Below are 17,729 nucleotides of genomic sequence, written 5' to 3' on the forward strand. Positions count from 1 at the left end.
GTTTCTCCTCATCTCTATTCTAAAAGGTCTTCCCTTTACTCTGAGGCTGTGTCCTCGGGTCCTAGTCTCTCCTACTAATGGAAACATCTTCCCCACGTCCACGCTATCCAGGCCTTTCAGTATTCTGTAAGTTTCAATCAGATCCCCCCTCATCCTTCTAAACTCCATTGAGTATAGACCCAGAGTTCCTCATATGTTAAGCCTTTCATTCCTGGGATCATTCTCGTGAACCTCCTCTGGACCGTCTCCAGGGCTAGCACACCCTTCCTGAGATACGGGGCCCAAAATTGCTCACAATATTCTAAATGTGGTCTGACCAGAGCCTTATAAAGCCTCAGCAGCACATCCCTGCTTTTATCTTCTAGTCCTCTCGAAATAAATGCCAACATTGCATTTGCCTTCCTAACTACCGACTCAACCTGCAAGCTAACCTTAAGAGAATCCTGGATCCTATAGCAAATTTGTAAAAATAGCCCTTTACTGGTGTTCAGTAAGAAACCCAACATTTGGAAGGGGGCCCAGGCGTTGGACCTGTTAACATCTGGGCTGTGGGATCTCTAACTGTCCCTTCAGTATTAGTTTGCCCTTCTGCCGTGGAAGGTTTGCCTGCCTTTATAAAGGGATCCCTCTCTCAATTTAACAGCCTGGTTTGAAAACCTTCTTGTGGTAAGTATTGTCTGCAGTCACTGACTGTAGGTGAGGAACTGACACTTTCAGAACTGAAGTTGGCAGTATTGGTGTTTTTGAAAATACGGAACTATGCGGCTTGTACAGTAATCGTTTAGATCGTGTCAGAACTAGTATTTGACTGGGGGTATGTTCGCTTTTGGTTATCCACAGCCATTTTTTTTTTTACGTATTTGGTTACCGCCTTAATGGAAAATTCCATCAGGAATCTTGTTTCTCAGTGCCAGATGCTGTGCTCAATTCATTGCCATATTTATGAGGGTTGCCATTCTTTCACTGTAATCTACCTCCGAGAGATACAATGCTTTGACAGCCATCACTGTAACTATGGTGAGAATTAGTATTCTAGTTTCTCCAGTATCACTACTGGGGATGATGGCATTATTATGAGTATTAATGTATAGGAACACCAGTACCTGCAAGTTCCCCTCCAAGCCACTCACCGTCCTGACTTGGAAATATATCGCTGTTTCTTCACTGTCGCTGGATCAAAATCCTGGAACTCCCTTCCTAACAGCACTGTGGGTGTACCTACACCACATGGACTGCAGCAGTTCAAGAAGGCAGCTCACCACCACCTTCTCAAGGGCAATTAGGGATGGGCCACAAATCCTGACTTTGCCAATGATGCCCACGCCCCATGAGAGAATAAGAAAAAATATTGTTATTACTGGAAAAAATAGAGGTCCTTTAAACCCTATTAGAACAGATAAAACAGGGTGGCACTCTTTTCTCTATAAAGGACTAAAGGTGGCCTGAATGAAGGCCCAAGTGTTTGATAGGGTAGACATAGAGAGGAATTTCCACTTGCAGGCAAGACCAGAACTAGTGGCCATAAATATAAGGTAATCCCTATTAAATCCAATAGGGAATTCAGGAGAAAGTTATTTACCCAGTGAATGGTTAGAGTGTGGAATTCCCTATCACAAGGAGTGATTAAGGTGAATAGAATGGTTACATTCAAGGAGAAGCTAGGTAAGTATGTGAAGGGGGAAGGAATAGGAGGATAGGATTAGATGAAGCGGGCTGGGGAAAGAATTGTGTGGAGCATAAACACCAGCATGGGCCCATAGGACCGAACGACCTGTTTATGTGTAAATACTTTGTCATCTCCATGTGTGTGGTAGGTACTATTTGAAACTACAGGGAATATGCAGGCTGAAATCAGGCCATTTGGCCCAATCAGTTGGTGTTGGCATTTATCTTCCATAAGAGCAAATAGTCCAAATCACATCTCCCCTTCCTGTTCCCACATTCCTCCAACCCTTTTTCTGTTATCCACCTGTCTGATCTAATCTTGAATGTTGACAAACCCTGGAACACAGGAAATAGGAGGAGGAGAATGTCATTTGGCCCCTGAAGCCTGCTCTGCCATTTAAATAGATCATGGTGACCATTTACCTCATCGCCATTTTCCCGCACTACCCCTATATCGCTTGATACCTTTAATATCTAGCAATCTATTGATCTCTGCCTTGAATATCGCAATAGGACCATAGAACCTAGGAGCCATTCATCTGTTCGAGCCTGCTGCGCCATTCCAATAAGATCATGGCTCATCTGGTTGTGCTCTCAATTCCACTTTGCCATCTGCTCCCCATAAGACCTCAAGACGTAGGAGTAGAAGTAGGCCATTCGGCCCTTCGGGTCTGCTCTTCCATTCAATTCCACTTTCCTGCCTTTTCCCCATTACCCTTGATTCCCTGACTGATTAAAAATCTGCCTATCTCAGCTTTGAATATACTTAACGACCCAGCTTCTACAGCCTTCTGCGGTAAAGAATTCCACAGATTCACTACCCTCTGAGGGAAGAAACTCCTCCTCATCTCTGTCTTAAATGGGCGACCCCTTACTCTGAGATTATGCCCTCTGGTCCTAGACTCTCCCACAAGGGGAAACAACGTCTCAGCATCTACCCTGTTAAGAATCTTAGATGTTTCAATAAGGTTGCCTCTCATTCTTCTAAACTCCAATGAGTACAGGCCCAATCTACTCGACCTCTCCTCATAAGAAAATCCCTCCATACCCGGGATGGGTAAGAAAATCCCTCCATACCTGGGATCAACCTAGTGAACCTTCTCTGAACTGCCTCCAATTGCCAGTACATCTTTCCTTAGATAAGGGGGCCAAAACTGTTCACAGTATTCTAGGTGTGTTCTAACTAGTGCCTTTATAGTTTTAGGAAGACCCCCTTATTTTGATACTCCATTCCCTTGACTCCCTTGTCTATCAAAAATCTGTCTAACTCAGCCTTGCATAATCTCAATGACCCAGCCTCCAGTGCTCTCTGGAGAAGATAATTCCATAGACTAATGACCCTCTGAGAGAAAATAATTCTCCTCACCTCTGTCTTAAAGTGTAGACCTCTTAGTCTTCAACTATGCCCCCTGGTCCTAGTCTCTCCCACTAGTGGAAACATCCTCCCAGTATCTACCCTGTCAATGACTGAGCCTCCACAGCCATCTGGGGTAGGGAATCCCAAAGATTCGCCACCCTCTGAGTGAAGAAAAGTGAATTGAATTGTGAATTCTACACTTGCATTCTCTTCAAAACTTGAAGGCTTCGGAGGGGATGCAGAGGAGATTTGTTAGAGTGATTCTTGGAATGAGGAATTACAGTTACTTGGATAGTCCGAAGAAGTTGGGGTCGTTCTCCTTAGAGCAGAGAAGGCTAAGAGGACATTTGAAAGAGCTGTTTAAAACCATGAAAGGTTTTGATAGAGTAAATAAAGAGAAACTGTTTCTGATGGTTGAAGGAGCGCTAAGCGAAGGGCACAGAAGAATCAGTGTTGTCATAAGGCAAATTTTTTAGGCAGCAAGTGGTTAAAATTCTGAATGAACTGCCTGATAGAGTGGTGGGTACAGATTCAATAGTAAACTTCAAAAGAGAATTAGATAAATAATTAATGGAAGAAAAATTGCAGGGGAATCGGGAAATACCCAAGAACTGGGACTTGGAATCCTGCCAAAAAGGTTATAAATCAATGGCTCAAGGGAAAAGGATAAATGGTGGAGTCTTTGAAATGGTGTCCGCATTACACAGTTAGTCTCTCGGCACTGGCCTGGGAACAATCGATGGTTCTTGCACTACTTTTCAGGTGAACTTCGAGAAGACCTTGCAGTTTCTGAACTTAGAGCGATTTTGGAGCAGCTTCCAATCACTTCCTGTTCTGGACTGGGTCTTTTCTTTGAGGAACCTTTGTCATCTTGTCCCAAGCAGTCGGTCTCCTTCTCAGCAAAAACTTCACCAGATTTTTTTTTTGTTTAAACCCAGTTTTCAAGGTGTGGTTTTGTTTTCGAAGCCATAAACCACCATTTGACCCTTTTGTAAACCGTCCACCAGGGAAAAGGGATCTCCCAGCTTCTTAAAAAAAAGTTTAATTCCTTTTCTTGTAAAATGCTGTCTTTTCCAGGAACAGCAGCCACAAGAGCCCTTGGTTCAGTTTTCATGGTTCAGTGTCTTTTAAAAACACAAATTCTTCCAGCATGTTCTTAGTCCTTGAAGATGAACCATTTTCTGCGACTAAAGCATTTACGACAATAATATGTATGGCAGGGCAACATGTCTCACTTAACCTGGTGGGTTTATTCATGGAAAGGGAAAGATATTGTGGAGGAGGGAACAAAGTCCCAGATGTTGATTAAATTGATCTTCACCGGTAGTGATTCATAGCAGTCCATATTACACTGTGCTCTATCTTCTTGATTTCAATGTCATGCTGCTGGTTCACAATAGCCTCATTTCACACATCAACACGAAGAGCAATTTCATCCCCAAAGTGCCAAAACGAGGCAGCCCATGGCAAATATATTGTGAATCTATCAGTAGCCATGCAATGTGTTATTATAGGAAGATTGCAGTGGGCAGGGCAGGTAATGGCGCAGATCAGTTCTCAACTTGGAAAGGACCATGTAGAAGGGTCAATGTGGGGAGATTTAAGGCCATCATTACAGATGGATCTTGGTAAAGACAGGATTAGACCAACTCATTCACAAATGCTTTCCGTGTTTGGTGCATAAAGTCAATTATTTTTCTAGTAATCGTGGTTTTAACAGTTAAAAGGCCTCATGTAGAGTTTGTCATCTCAGCATGCATGTGCATGCGTATATGAGTGTGTAAGTGTGTGTGCCTACATGAGTGTGTAAGTGTGTGTGCCTACATGTGTGTGCTGCAAGTTCCAGTGGTTTTTTTCAAAGGTCTTGAAAGAATATCAGAGGTGCTTGTAAATGTCTGCTCATGGAGACTTGATCCGCACAATTATTGCTGTTAATTGACAAAACTGATCATGTAAAATTTTAGTTCCTGGGGTAAAAGCTCAATTTATATGTTTGCAAACTAACTTTTATTGAAATATTTTGGTGCAAAACAGAATAAGATTCTTAACTGATTTCAATACTGACATCGGGATCAACTGGTTTTTCTTAAATTATTTCAATGCAATGTGATTAAAGTGTACAGCAATCAAAAATAAATATGATATTCTTATTCGTTTTATGCCTTATTTAGAAGCATCAGCACCTCTTATTTAGACCTTCTTCATCAACTGGAATTTTTGACTTTATTGTCTTTCCCCATCTTAATTGGAATTCCAAAATCCTCTCCATTGCAAACTTTACCTCCAAGGATACAACAACTTATATTTATATAGCACTTTTAATGTAATAAAATGTCCCAAGGCACTTCACAGGAGCATTAAAAAAACAATGTGTGGCACTGTGCCATGTAAGGTGATATTAGGTCAGATGACCAAAAGCTTGGTCAAAGATGTAGATTATAATATGTGTCTTAATAGAGAAAAGTGAGGTAGAAATATGGAGTGGTGTGGGAAGAAACTCCAGATCTTAGGATCTAAGCAACAGAATGCACGGCCACCAATAGTAAAGCAATTAAAATCAGGGATGCTCAAGAGGCCAGAATTAGGTGAGAACAGACATCTCAGAGGGTTGAGTGATCGGAGGAGATTACAGAGATAGAGAGGGGCGAGGCAGTGGAGGGAGTAGAAAACAAGGATGAGATTTCTACAAATAAGACATTGCTTGGCTGGGAGCCAATGTAGGGCAGTGAGCCAAGGAGTGATAGGAGAACAGGCTTTGCTGCGAGTTAAGGCAGAGGAAGCAGAGTTTTGGATCGAGCTTATGGAGGGTAGAACATGGAAGACCAGCCAGGAGTGTGTTGGAATTCTAGAGGTAACATAGGCATAAATTCGGTAGCAGGTGGCGATGGCACCCCATCCACAAACCATCACTGACGCATAGTAGTAGCAGTGTGTACCATCTACAAGGTGCACTGTAGGAACACACCAATACTCCTTAGAAGGCACCTACCAAGCCCACAACCACTACCATCTGGAAGGGCAAGGGCAGCGACACATGGGAACACCACCACCTGGAAGTTCCCATCCAAGCCACACGCCATCCTGACTTGGAAATATGTTGCCATTCCTTCACTGTCGCTGGGTCAAAATGCTGGAAATCCCTTGCTAACAGCACTGTGGGTGTACCTACACCACATGGACTGCAGCGGTTCAAGAGGGCAGCTCACCATCACCTTCTCAAGGGCAGCTAGGGATGGGCAATAAATGCTGGCCTAGCCTAATTGAATAATGCAATGGGCTTGAGAAGCTGAATGATCAGCGCCTGTTCCTTTGTACCAGCTAATAAAATTAATTCATAGAATCCCAAGGAGGAGTGGGGGACGCAAAACCCATTTTCAGTGGTGCAATAATTTATCTTCAACTCCATGAGTTTTAATTTCAGCTGTCAGTCTCTTATGTGGAACCTTGTCAAACACCTTTTCATAAGATGGTGGCAAAGTGGTAATGTTGCTGGGCTAGTCATTCCTGAGGCCCAGACTAATGCTCTGGGGACCCTGGTTTCAAATCCCACCATGACAGGTGTTGGAATCTAAATTCAATTAATAAACTCGGAATATAAAACTAGTCTCAGTGATGGTAACCAAGAAACTGCCATTTAGTGTTGTAAAAACCCATCTGGTTCACTAATGCCCTTTAGGAAAGGAAATCTGCCTACATGTGCCTCCAGAACCACTCCAATGTGGTTAACTCTTAAATGGCCTAGCAAATTACTCAGTTCAAGGGCAAGTAGGGATGGGCAACATAATGAAGACCTTGCCAGTGACGCCCACATCCCACCAAAGAATAAAAACAAACCTTCTGGATGTCCATATAACCTACATCTGTTAAAAACTCCCTCTGCTGCCAATTCCTCAAAAAAAGCATTTAGCTTCATTAGATATGACCTACCCTTTACATTTCCATCTCACTAATCAACTGAAATTTCTCCAAGTGCTCAGTCACTCTGTCCTTAATTTAAAATTCAATAACTTCCTCACAGCAGGTATTAAACTAACAGGGCTATAATTTTCTGGCTTCTCTCTCTCTCTCTCTCTCTCTCGCACCTTTCTTACGTAATAAAGCTAAATTTGCAAATTTTCCAATCTAAATGGAAGATTACAGTTGAAGCATCTGCAATTTCACCACCTCTTTCTTTAATGGTGTAACATACAATGACTCAGAACCAAAAGGGGGAAGGGAGTTTGGAAATTCAGCTTACGCTAAGGACTGAACAGGCTCAAGTTCCTAAGCCCAGTGGTGACACAATATCTCAATGAAAGGCTTCTGAATGGAGCCCTGAGGTCTTGATGTTGCAACCAGGTATTCTGAAGGGTGGCCAGCATGATGGGAGGGCCTGATGCTCAAATGTGGTGGGAAGTTAATTGAATCTGTCCACCAGCCAATTAATTCCTATTTTACCAGGGTTTTCAAATTTTCCAAAGATTGCACAGGAACCAAGGAACTTCAGGGCCTCGCCAAGTACAAGGAAGTGGCGCATTAGCGGGAGTTCAGTGCTTGTTCCGGTTGGCAGCCACCATGAACACTCGCTTAGCTTGGCAGGAATGGCACAGGCATTGGCAGGGAAGAAGATGGCAGTATTTCGGGGGCATACTGTCAGAGTGCCTTCTCAGACATAGCACTTGTGTGAACAAAGTGGGAGTGGGCAGTCAGAAGCCCTGGTACTCTTGGCGCCATGTCCCCAATGTGCTGGCTCACGTCCCTGCCCCGCTTACCCAGGTATTGCTGCACAAACTCATGGATTTGCCAATGGCATGCAGGCCTGTGCGCATCTACAGCCTCCACCGAGCGGCCTGTTGGATCTGGCTCTCCATGAGTGTCACCAACCTCTCAATGGAGGACAGCATGGCGCACATACATCAGAGATGTGGCAGCACTCATGGCCTGAATGTACGCCTCCATCGCCCCCTCCTGGCTGCACACAGCCTCTGGTGGCTCCGCCAGATGTTTCCTTTCTCCTCGCTGCAACTCCAGCATTTGCCATGTTGCTGATGACACCAAAGGGGTCGGCCATTTAAGACTGAAATGAGGGGGAATGTCTTCACCCAAAGGGTGGTGAATCATTGGAATTCTCTATGCCATGGGGGCTGTGGGGGCTCAGTGATTCAGCATGTTCAAGACAGAGATCGATACATTTTTTGGATACTAATGACATCAAGGGAAGTGGGGATAGCGCAGGAAAATGGAGTTGAGGTAGATGATCAGCCATGATCCAATTGAATGGCGGAGCAGGCTCGATGGGCCAAATGGCCTTCTCTTGTTCTTATGTTCCAAAGGCCCATCATCAGCCTGGGGCTCAGCATAGGCCTGGTTACCCACAGCCCTCTGGGGGTTGGTGGCCTCGGCTGCCACAGTTGGCAGGGCTCGTCTACGGTATGCTCATCAGGTTCAAATCTACTCGCCCGGGCCCTTCGCAGAGAGGCTGACATGCCTTTCCCAAGCAATGCTGCTGCCTGTCCATCGCCAGTGCTTGGTGGGCATGCCCTTTCTACCAAGCTCGCCCTCACTCACAGCCACAATCTGTGGGATAAGCAATGTGTGGTGCACTCAACTTGGTGGATCGCATGAGGTTATTCCCCCCCTTGGGGCCCACAAGTCCAGTTTGGGAAATGCACCCACGGCTGATGACCTCCTCTGAATATAAATTGGATTTTATATTCTCTAGGGTCTAGGAGAATGAGAGTTAATCTCGTTGAACCATAATTGTGAAGGGGCTTGACAAGGTAGACACTGAGTGATTGTTTCCGCTGGTCGGGGAGTCTAAAACTCGGGGGCACAATCTCAGGATAAGGGGCCGATCATTTAGGACTGAGATAAGGAAAAATTTCTTCACTCAAAGGGTTGTGAATCTTTGGAATTCTCTACCCCAGAGGGTTGTGGATGCTCCATCGTCGAATACATTTAAGGTTGAGATAGGCAGTCTTATTGCTGAGTAAGGAACATTTTTTGTCGAGGCTTCTTGTCTTGCACTCATCAGGATATGGGGAATTGGATACTGCTACCTGTACTTTAGTGTTTTGTGCAGTCTTCTCCTGGAAGCACATTAATGTCCATCATTAGTCACCCAACAAAAGGCAAGCACAATTCCTACGCTGGTGGCAGCCTGACTGTCCATGACTCACCATACGAGCTTGATGCTGAAATAGGGCGCATCAAAGACACCCTGCGGGACAATGGCTACCCTGATCAGACCATTTCACGCTACATATCGCCCAAACTCATGAACGGGCCCAAGGCTGTCGCTTTCGGTCCTGAAAAGTGCCCGGTCTACCACAGGTTACCCTGGAAGGGCAAGATATCTCAAAAACATTTGAGCAAAATGTGAAGCGAGCTGTTTGGCTCTGCTACTGTGCAATAGCAGCATGAGTGGTATTCTCCACTAACAGGATGCTGCTGTCAAGTCAGAAAGACGTTCTTCCTATCACACAAATGAGTAATGTGTTATAGGAATTTCAATGTCAGTGTGTTGCTAGGTATGTAGGCCAGTCTGCGTTTGTTCTCCCTGATGTACAGGAGACAACATCATGAGCAACGAATACAGTATACTAAATTGAAATGTAAATCACTGGAAGGAGTGTTGGACAGTGAGGAGGGAGGAGGTAATAGGGCAGATGTTTCATCTCCTGCACGGAAAGGCACTGTGGGAAGGGGAGGGGGTGTTGGGGGCGTTTGACAGACTGCTTTATTGGCACCTCAGCTGCCACTTTACACATTCACTCCCTCCACTACCAACGCACAGCATGTACCATGTACAAGATACACTACAGCAATTCGCCAAGGCTCCTTTAACAGCACCTTCCAAATCTGGAGCCTCTACATGCATGGGAACACCACCACGTACAAATTCCCCTTCAAGTCACTCACCATCCTGTCTTGGAACTATGTCACCATTCCTTGACTGTTGCTGGTTCAAAATCCCCTCCTAACAGCACTGTGGGTGTCCCTACACTGCACGTCCTACTGCAGTTCAAGAGGTGGCTCATCATCTTCTCAAAGGCAATTAGGAATGGACAATAAATGCTGGCGTTGCCAGCACCACTCAATCCCAAGAATGAGTAAAAAAAAGTTTCCAACTTGCTTTTTTAATCACATTATCAATTTCTTAGGATGGTTCTACTTAATATGGAATTAATTTTCTTCTGAGACTCAATTACTGGGACAAAGCCCATGTACTGTTCCTGATAGAACACTGGTTCAACGAAACAGACATTATTTTATGGGAACCCAAATACAAATTGCTTCAGTCCAACATCTCTTCCCCTATTTGTGATGAGTCATTGCACTTTGGAAATGCTATCTATGCAAATGGTGGAAATTAACAGGGGTTGCACTTGAGCACATAGAAAGAGACATTTCAAAAATGATGTTGTGGTTGCGTTGGGAGATGCATATTTGTAATGTTTCACTCTGTAAACAAATGTAAGACTAATTAAAGATTGGCTCCACCACTATCCTTCACCAACTGACTTTCCAGAGAATAAGCCCCCCCCACCACACTGCTCCCAACCTAACTCTGGGCTTGTTAACTGCATGCACAGTGTGTGGCCTTGTTAATTTCACAATTATGTCTTAACCTACAAGGCACAAGTCAGGAGTGTGATGGAATACTCTCCACTTGCCTGGAATGAGTGCAGCTCCAAGAACACTCAAAAATCTTGACACCATCCAAGACAAGGCAGCCCGCTTGATTGGCACAGCTTCCACAAACATTCACTCCCTCCACCACTGACACAGTGTCTACCATCTACAAGATAGACTGCAGCAATTCACCAGAACCTTCCACACATGTGACCTCTACCAACTAGAAGGTCAAGGGCAGCAGATACCCACCACTTGGAAGTTTCCCTCCAAGCCACTCACCATCCTGACTTGGAAATATATCACCGTTCCTTCACTGTTGCTGGGTCAAAACCCTGGAACCCCCACCCCCCCCTAACAACACTGTGGGTGTACCTACACCACACGGACTGTAGCGGTTCAAGAAGGAAGCTCAACACCACCATCTCAAGGGCAATTAGGGGTAGCCTAAAATGCTCACATCCTGTAAATCAATAAATAAAAAAAACTCCGTACTTTGTTCAATTGTTATCATAAGGAAGTTATTCCAAAGATTGCAAAATTTCTCAATAATCCTACTGACGTCACACATTAGAGATACCCAGAGGCCAAGGCTAGTTAGACATTAATTAGCACCTCCAACTATGGGAAAATGGAGTCTTATTGGCTGACAAGCATTACGCAATTTTTAACAAGAAAATGAGTGACGACTCCAATGTCCGAGAGCAGTTTTGAAGGGGGAACCTTGAGTGGGAGAAGGTCCAGTTCAGAGCCAGCAGAAGTTAGTCTAAGAGTGACTCATGTGTGTGTGAGTGATGAGGGCAGCAGAGAGCGGAGGGCAGAGGGCAGAGGTTACTCGCTTTGAAGTTTGCCCTGTGAGTCTAATGGTCACTTGAGTGGTGCTGGATTTAACTGTGTCTCTCTCTAAAGCTTGTGTGCTCTGTAGAACTGGCCTGATGTTGCCTTAATGCTATGAAGCTGAGGAAAGCCGCCCCTGTAAGTGTTGGCATGAGAAGACATGAATATAAAGAATTTTTAAAAAACCTTTAATGGGATATGGGCATCGCTGGCTAGACAAACAGTTTTATTGCCCATCCCTAACTGTCCTTGAGAAGGTGGTGGTGAGCTGCCTTCTTAAACTGCTGCAGTCCCTGTGGTGTAGGTACACCCACAGTGCTGTTAGGAAGGGAGGTCCAGGATTTTCACCCAGTGACAGTGAATGAATGGTGATGTAATTCCAAGTCAGGATGGTGAGTGGCTTGGAAGGGAACTTGGTGATGGAGTTCCCATGTGTCCGCTGCCCTTGTCCTTCTAGGCGGTAGAGGACACGGGTTTGGAAATTGCTGCTGAAGGAGCCTTGATGAGTCGCTGCATTTAGATAGCACCTTTCATATTGGTAGGATGTCCTAAAGTACTTCATAGCCAATGAGTCAGTGTTACAATGTAGGAAATGCAGCAGTCAATTTGTGCACAGCAAGCTCCCACGAACAACAATAAGATAAATTTCTGGATAATCTGTGTTTAGGTGTTGGTTGAGGGATACTTACTGACCAGGGCACAGGGAGAACTCTCCACCGCTGGTCTTTGCATAGTCCAATGGGATCTTTTACATCACCTGGTAGAGGCAGAAGAGCCTCATTTTAATGTCTCATCCGATAGCTGGCACCTCTGACAGTGCAGCACTCCCTCAGCATCAGGCTGCATTATACGCTGCAGCCTCTGGAGTGGAACCTATGAACATACATACGAGCACATCAGTTAGGAGCAGGAGTAGGTCACTCGGCCCCGTGAGCCTGCTCCGCCAGTCAATAAGATCATGGCTGATCTGATTGTAACCTCAGCTCCACACTCCCGCCTACTCCAGGTAACCTTCCACCCCCTTGCTTACCAAGAATCTATCTGCCTTAAAAATATTCAATGACTCTGCTTCCACCACCTGGTGAGGAAGAGAGTTTCAAAGGCTGGGATTCTCCATGCCCGCCAGCGTCGGGCGTGTTCGGTGGCACGAGGGGACAATATGACGCGATCAGTTTCACGACGCCGTGAAACCAGTTTGTGGCCATCTGCTCAGCCCGCTGATGGAGGGCCGCGTTTCCCACCCCATCGGACGTTGGGAGCACCATAGTCAGACATCTGCATATTCATTATTAGGCCAGGCTGCTGGAATTGTCCCCCACCACTGCTGGATCATCCACCCACGTCGGCGGGAAAACACGCTGACATGTTTCACTGCAGCACATGAAAGGTGTACACTTGGTGGGCTGCACTTTGAGGGGAGCTTGGAGGTGAGTGCACAGTAACGATGTTCAGCGCTTGCCAGGGCCGCCTGTTGGACTTCAAGCTTGAGGCATGTTTGTGAGGGGGGGGGGAGGTGTCAAGGGCTGCCTTGCGGTTGAGATGATTTGTGGAGGGGCAAGTGCTGCCCTGCTGTTGAAGCGGCTTGGGGAAGGGGAGCCTTGTCGTTGAATGTAGTGCACAAGCATTGGGGGGGTGGGGTGTCGGGTGGGTGAGGGAAGCGGCCACCTTATATAAAGTGACCATTCCTCTGCAACTGAGACAGTTCAGGCACAGCCATTGGTATGATTGGAGTCGGGCTTCTGGCTTATCTGCCCAACTCAAGCAATGCAGAGGCATCAAAGTGCCACCAAGTGTTCCAGGAATTTTCACCCCTTGGGCACAAACTGCAAAGTCATGAGTGTTTTAGGGGACTGCAGAACAGTTGGATGACTGGGCACATTGTACAATCTCTTTGTTAAAGCTGGCCATGGGGCAGTCACTGGTGGAGGTGCTCACAGCCCTTTGCAATGTCATCATCCCGGTTTAGACCAGTCTTCCCCATGGTTCAAGCTAACAGTGCAGCCTTGCAGTGTGGGTTAGGAGAATGCCTGTGCCTGAGCTGAGAGCACAGTCTGCAGTCCAGTGGGTAAAGCTGCCGCCTATCAGTTGGGTGGAGTGGGGCGAAGGTGGGTGGGGTTTCGGGCAGCCATGCAGCGCACTAAACTCTGGCCATCCAAGTGGTGGCCAGTGCTCTCCGGGATGCGTTAAGGGACCTTCACACTTAACCAGGACAGGCTCTTAGTACACCCATGCTAACCATGCCTTTCATCCTGCAGGAGGAGTACATCAGGATCATGGAGCCTGGTGAACTAGCTGTATGCTTGATGGCCTCCGGAGAGTGACTGAGGGGCCTGGCTGTGCAGAGAGAGGAGCAGCACCTTCAGGAAGAAGGGGTGGCTGAGGGTCCTGCACATGCTGCTGAAGAGCTAGAGTGAGCCGCTGCCGGTCGGAGCTTAGCGACACCCAGCGTCTATAGACACTGCCTTTCATTCCTGCAGATGACCGAGAACCAGTGTCACCAAAGACTGCACATGTCTAGAGAACTGGTCCGTCACTTCTGCCCGCTAACTGCAGGATTTGGCACCATGGGGACATGGAAGGCACCCATTGCCAGTGGCTGTGAAAGTGATTGCGGTGCTCAATTTTTATGCCAGTGGCTTCTTTCAGGGCTCCACAGGGGACCTTTGTGGGGTAACGCAGGCCTCCACCCACAAGTGCATCCATGAGGTCGTGGATGCCATCTTCACGAGGGCACACAACTTTGTGCATTTCGCCCAGGACCAGGACAGCCAGGATGCGAGGTCGATTGGATTTGCCCAGATCTCAGGTTTCCTACAGGTGCAGGGTGCCATTGACTGCACGCACATGGCGCTCAGATCTCCATCGCAATACGCGGTCAACCACATCAACTGCAAGGGCTTCCATTCACTCAATGTGCAGCTTGTGTGCGACCACCAGAAACACATCCTGCAGGTCTGTACATGGTTTCCAGGGAGTCTGCACGGCTCCTACATTCTCAGTCGGTCACCAATCCCTGATGTATTCCAGGGTCCACAGAAGCTGCAGGGATGGCTCCTTGGGGACAAGGGCTACCTGCAGAGGACCTGGCTGATGACACCCGTGCGGTGGTCTCAGGCTGCAGCAGAGTGATGCTATAATGAGGCTCAGGCCGCAACTTGCAACTTGGTGGAGTGAACCGTTGGGATGCTGAAAATGAGGTTCCAGTGCCTGGACAGGTCGGGAGGAGCCCTCCAATATAGTCCACAGAGGGTGTCACACATCGTTGTTGTCTGCTGCGCCCTTTACAACCTGGTGCTGCAACGGGGAGAGGAGCTGCTTGAGGAAGAGATGGAGGAGTTGGAGGGCTCTTTGGATGAAGAGGACGCTGATGGGGAGGAGGGTGAGGAGGTCCTCAAAGGTAGCAATAACGGCAATGAGGCCCTCGCACTGACCAGACAAGGCATCGCGCTCAGGAGGCCCTCATAGCTGCTAGATTTGTGGAGGATGATGACGACATGCAGTGAGGAGACACCATAGATCCTCACATCGCATCTGTGAATGTTTGACTCCAGTCTGGCCTATGGCAGCGCGCATACCCCTTGTGATAATGCTCCTGTCATGGAGATGCAGTGGAGGCCCTAATAGTCGCTCGATTGCAGGTGGATGATGACGATCTGCAGTGAGAACACTCCATAGATCTTCACACAGCCTCTGAGAATGTCTGACTCCTGTCTGGCTGAGGGCAGCTCACTTGCACTCTGTGAGCAGGGTCATATCATAGAGATGCAGCCATGAAACTTTAGAAGCACCTGATCCTTTGTCCACCTTCAGCACCGGAGGCCTTCGGGAGCACAGCGTCACTGGTCACAGATGCTGAAGAGATGGGGGTCAGCCCCATCTTAAAGGTGCTGAGTGCACACAGAGAGAATGAGGGAACTCTGTGACACCTGCCCACGACATTCTGGCAGCAATGACCAGCACCGTCGAGGTGCAGGCATCAGTAATGTGTCCAGGGAGTGTGAGGCTGGACCATCAATTTGGTCCGGAGGCTGCACAGAGCACAGGGGAGAGTCCCTGGACTGAGACACCTGCCTTTATCTTGTGCAGAAAGGCTTCACATCTGAGTGACACGAAATCTGATCATCAGGACAAGGAGCCATAGGCAGAGAGACATTCTTGGGAGTTTATTGACAATAGTGAACATTATGTACAAGTGATTAAAACTGTGTCCAAGTTGTGCAACTACATCTTCTTAACTTTCCTAACACTGCCGCTATGTCTTGGTGCTCCCCCGACATCCACAGCAGAGGTGGAGGCAGCCTGCTGACTGCTAGACCCTGTCTGTGATGACCTTGGTGAGCGTCCGCTGGAGGAGCGAGACTTGGAGGGCCCTGGCCTGCTTTCGGGGTCCTGCTGTGTGGCAGTGACACTCTCCTCAGCTTCTGGAGCTGGAGCTGCTGAGGTCACAGGAAGAGGGGATACGGATGGGCCGGACACTCCCGGAGTCACCTGGATGGATGGGCCTGGGGTGGGACACACTGGCTGATCCTCCTTCCTATGGGTGTCCAAGGGCCCCTGGCTGACTCCTTGAGGAGAAGGGGTAGCTGGAGTGAGATCGAGCTGCCGGGTACCACTCTTGCACACACACTGTTGGAGGCCAAATATGGCATCAGCGATGGAGTTGATCCCGCGCAGCAGTGCAGGAGAGACGTCCTGGACCAAAGTCTCCACGGCAGCAACCATCCTACCAGTATTGACCTCAGTGTGTTGATATGCCGGCACAAACACCTCCGAGTGAAGGTGGACAGATTCCTCTATCGTGCCTTGCAATCTGAGGAGTGCAGCGGACATCCCTCCCTGATGTTCCCGAGCTTGCCTTTGCAGCTCCAAAAACTGTGACTTGACCAAGTCCAGAGGCAGTCCTCTGAGTGCCAGAAACCTGGAAAGTTCCTGCCTCCGCCTGCTGTGGATCAGACTGTGCGATGTGCTCACCAGATTGTGATCCCGAGGCTATTCTAAAGCTAGGTCCTACCGAGATGTGTGTCTCTGCGCTGGTGGAGGGTGTGGGTGAGCGCTGTGACGGGACTTCAAGGAGGTTGCCTCCAGGTTCCTCTTCAGAGGTTTCTTCAGGGCTTGATTAGAGGCCCTGGGTCTTGGCAGTTTCCCAGATGTGTCTCTGCGGAAGCAAGGAGAGATAATTAGTGCGTGGCAGTGGCCTGTGAAACAGGACACATCACTCACAGCATGGTTATCTGATGGATATTGCATTGCTGGACCCTCACTTGGTAGACCACTGCCGACCTCACCATCAGCACAGGAATGGTCCTGATCCTCGCCGGCCAGCTGGATGGCTCTGTTTTCAAAGTCCGTGAGGACCTTGATTTCAGGCATTCACCACCGGTCTGTGACCTCTCCCTCTTGATGTATGTCAGCTGGTTCTGCATGAAGAGAGATGGAGAGAGTGTAAGCAGGATGCCTGCCGGGCCAGATGATAAGTATGCCTGGCATGTGTGGGTGGTGAGTGGTGCCATGGATGGGATGAGTGTGAGAGAGTGAATGGTGATGTCCCTTGAACTGGCAGTGAGTGAGATCCCTGTGGATGTGTGATGGGTTTGAGAGTTGAGAGTGTGAGAAGCGTGACCTACCCTGGCGGAACAGAGGAGATCATTCATCCTCTTGTGGCACTGGGTGGCTGTCCTCTTTTGAAGGGCGTTGGCGCTAACCGCTGCTGCCAGTGCCTCCTAAGCCTGGTTGGCCACGCTGCTGACCATCCTGCGGCTGAGTGGGAGTAAAGGACATTGAGGCGGGACTCCACAGCATCCTAAAGGTATTCCAGTGATGCGTCGCTAATCCTCGGGGCTGCAGTCTTTTTGTCTTTCATGGACAGCTTCCCTGTAGCAGCCGTGGGGCTGGAATCACTGAGATGTGTCCACGTGGGTTGGAATTTAAATATAGTGCCCAGCGCGATGAAGCAGCGAGGAGATGGTGGGCGGGTGAATAAGAGCCCGTCCGCCATGGAAACAGCGTGTTTCCCGGGAATGCATAAATAACATGGTGGGTTTGGGATGATACAACGTCACCCCACAACCCACCATCACAGCCGGCAGGTAAAACGATGCTTGCCATTTTACCGCATTTAGTGCAACTCTGGGACGATTCCATCCAAAGACTCATGACCCTCTGAGAGAAAAAAAATTCTCCTCATCTCTGTCTTAAATGTCTCCCTTATCTTTAAACAGTGACCCCTAGTTCTAGATTCTCCCACAAGAGGAAACAT

Source organism: Cetorhinus maximus, chromosome 14, assembly GCF_964194155.1.
Source record: "Cetorhinus maximus chromosome 14, sCetMax3.hap1.1, whole genome shotgun sequence".
Lineage (NCBI taxonomy): Eukaryota > Metazoa > Chordata > Chondrichthyes > Lamniformes > Cetorhinidae > Cetorhinus > Cetorhinus maximus.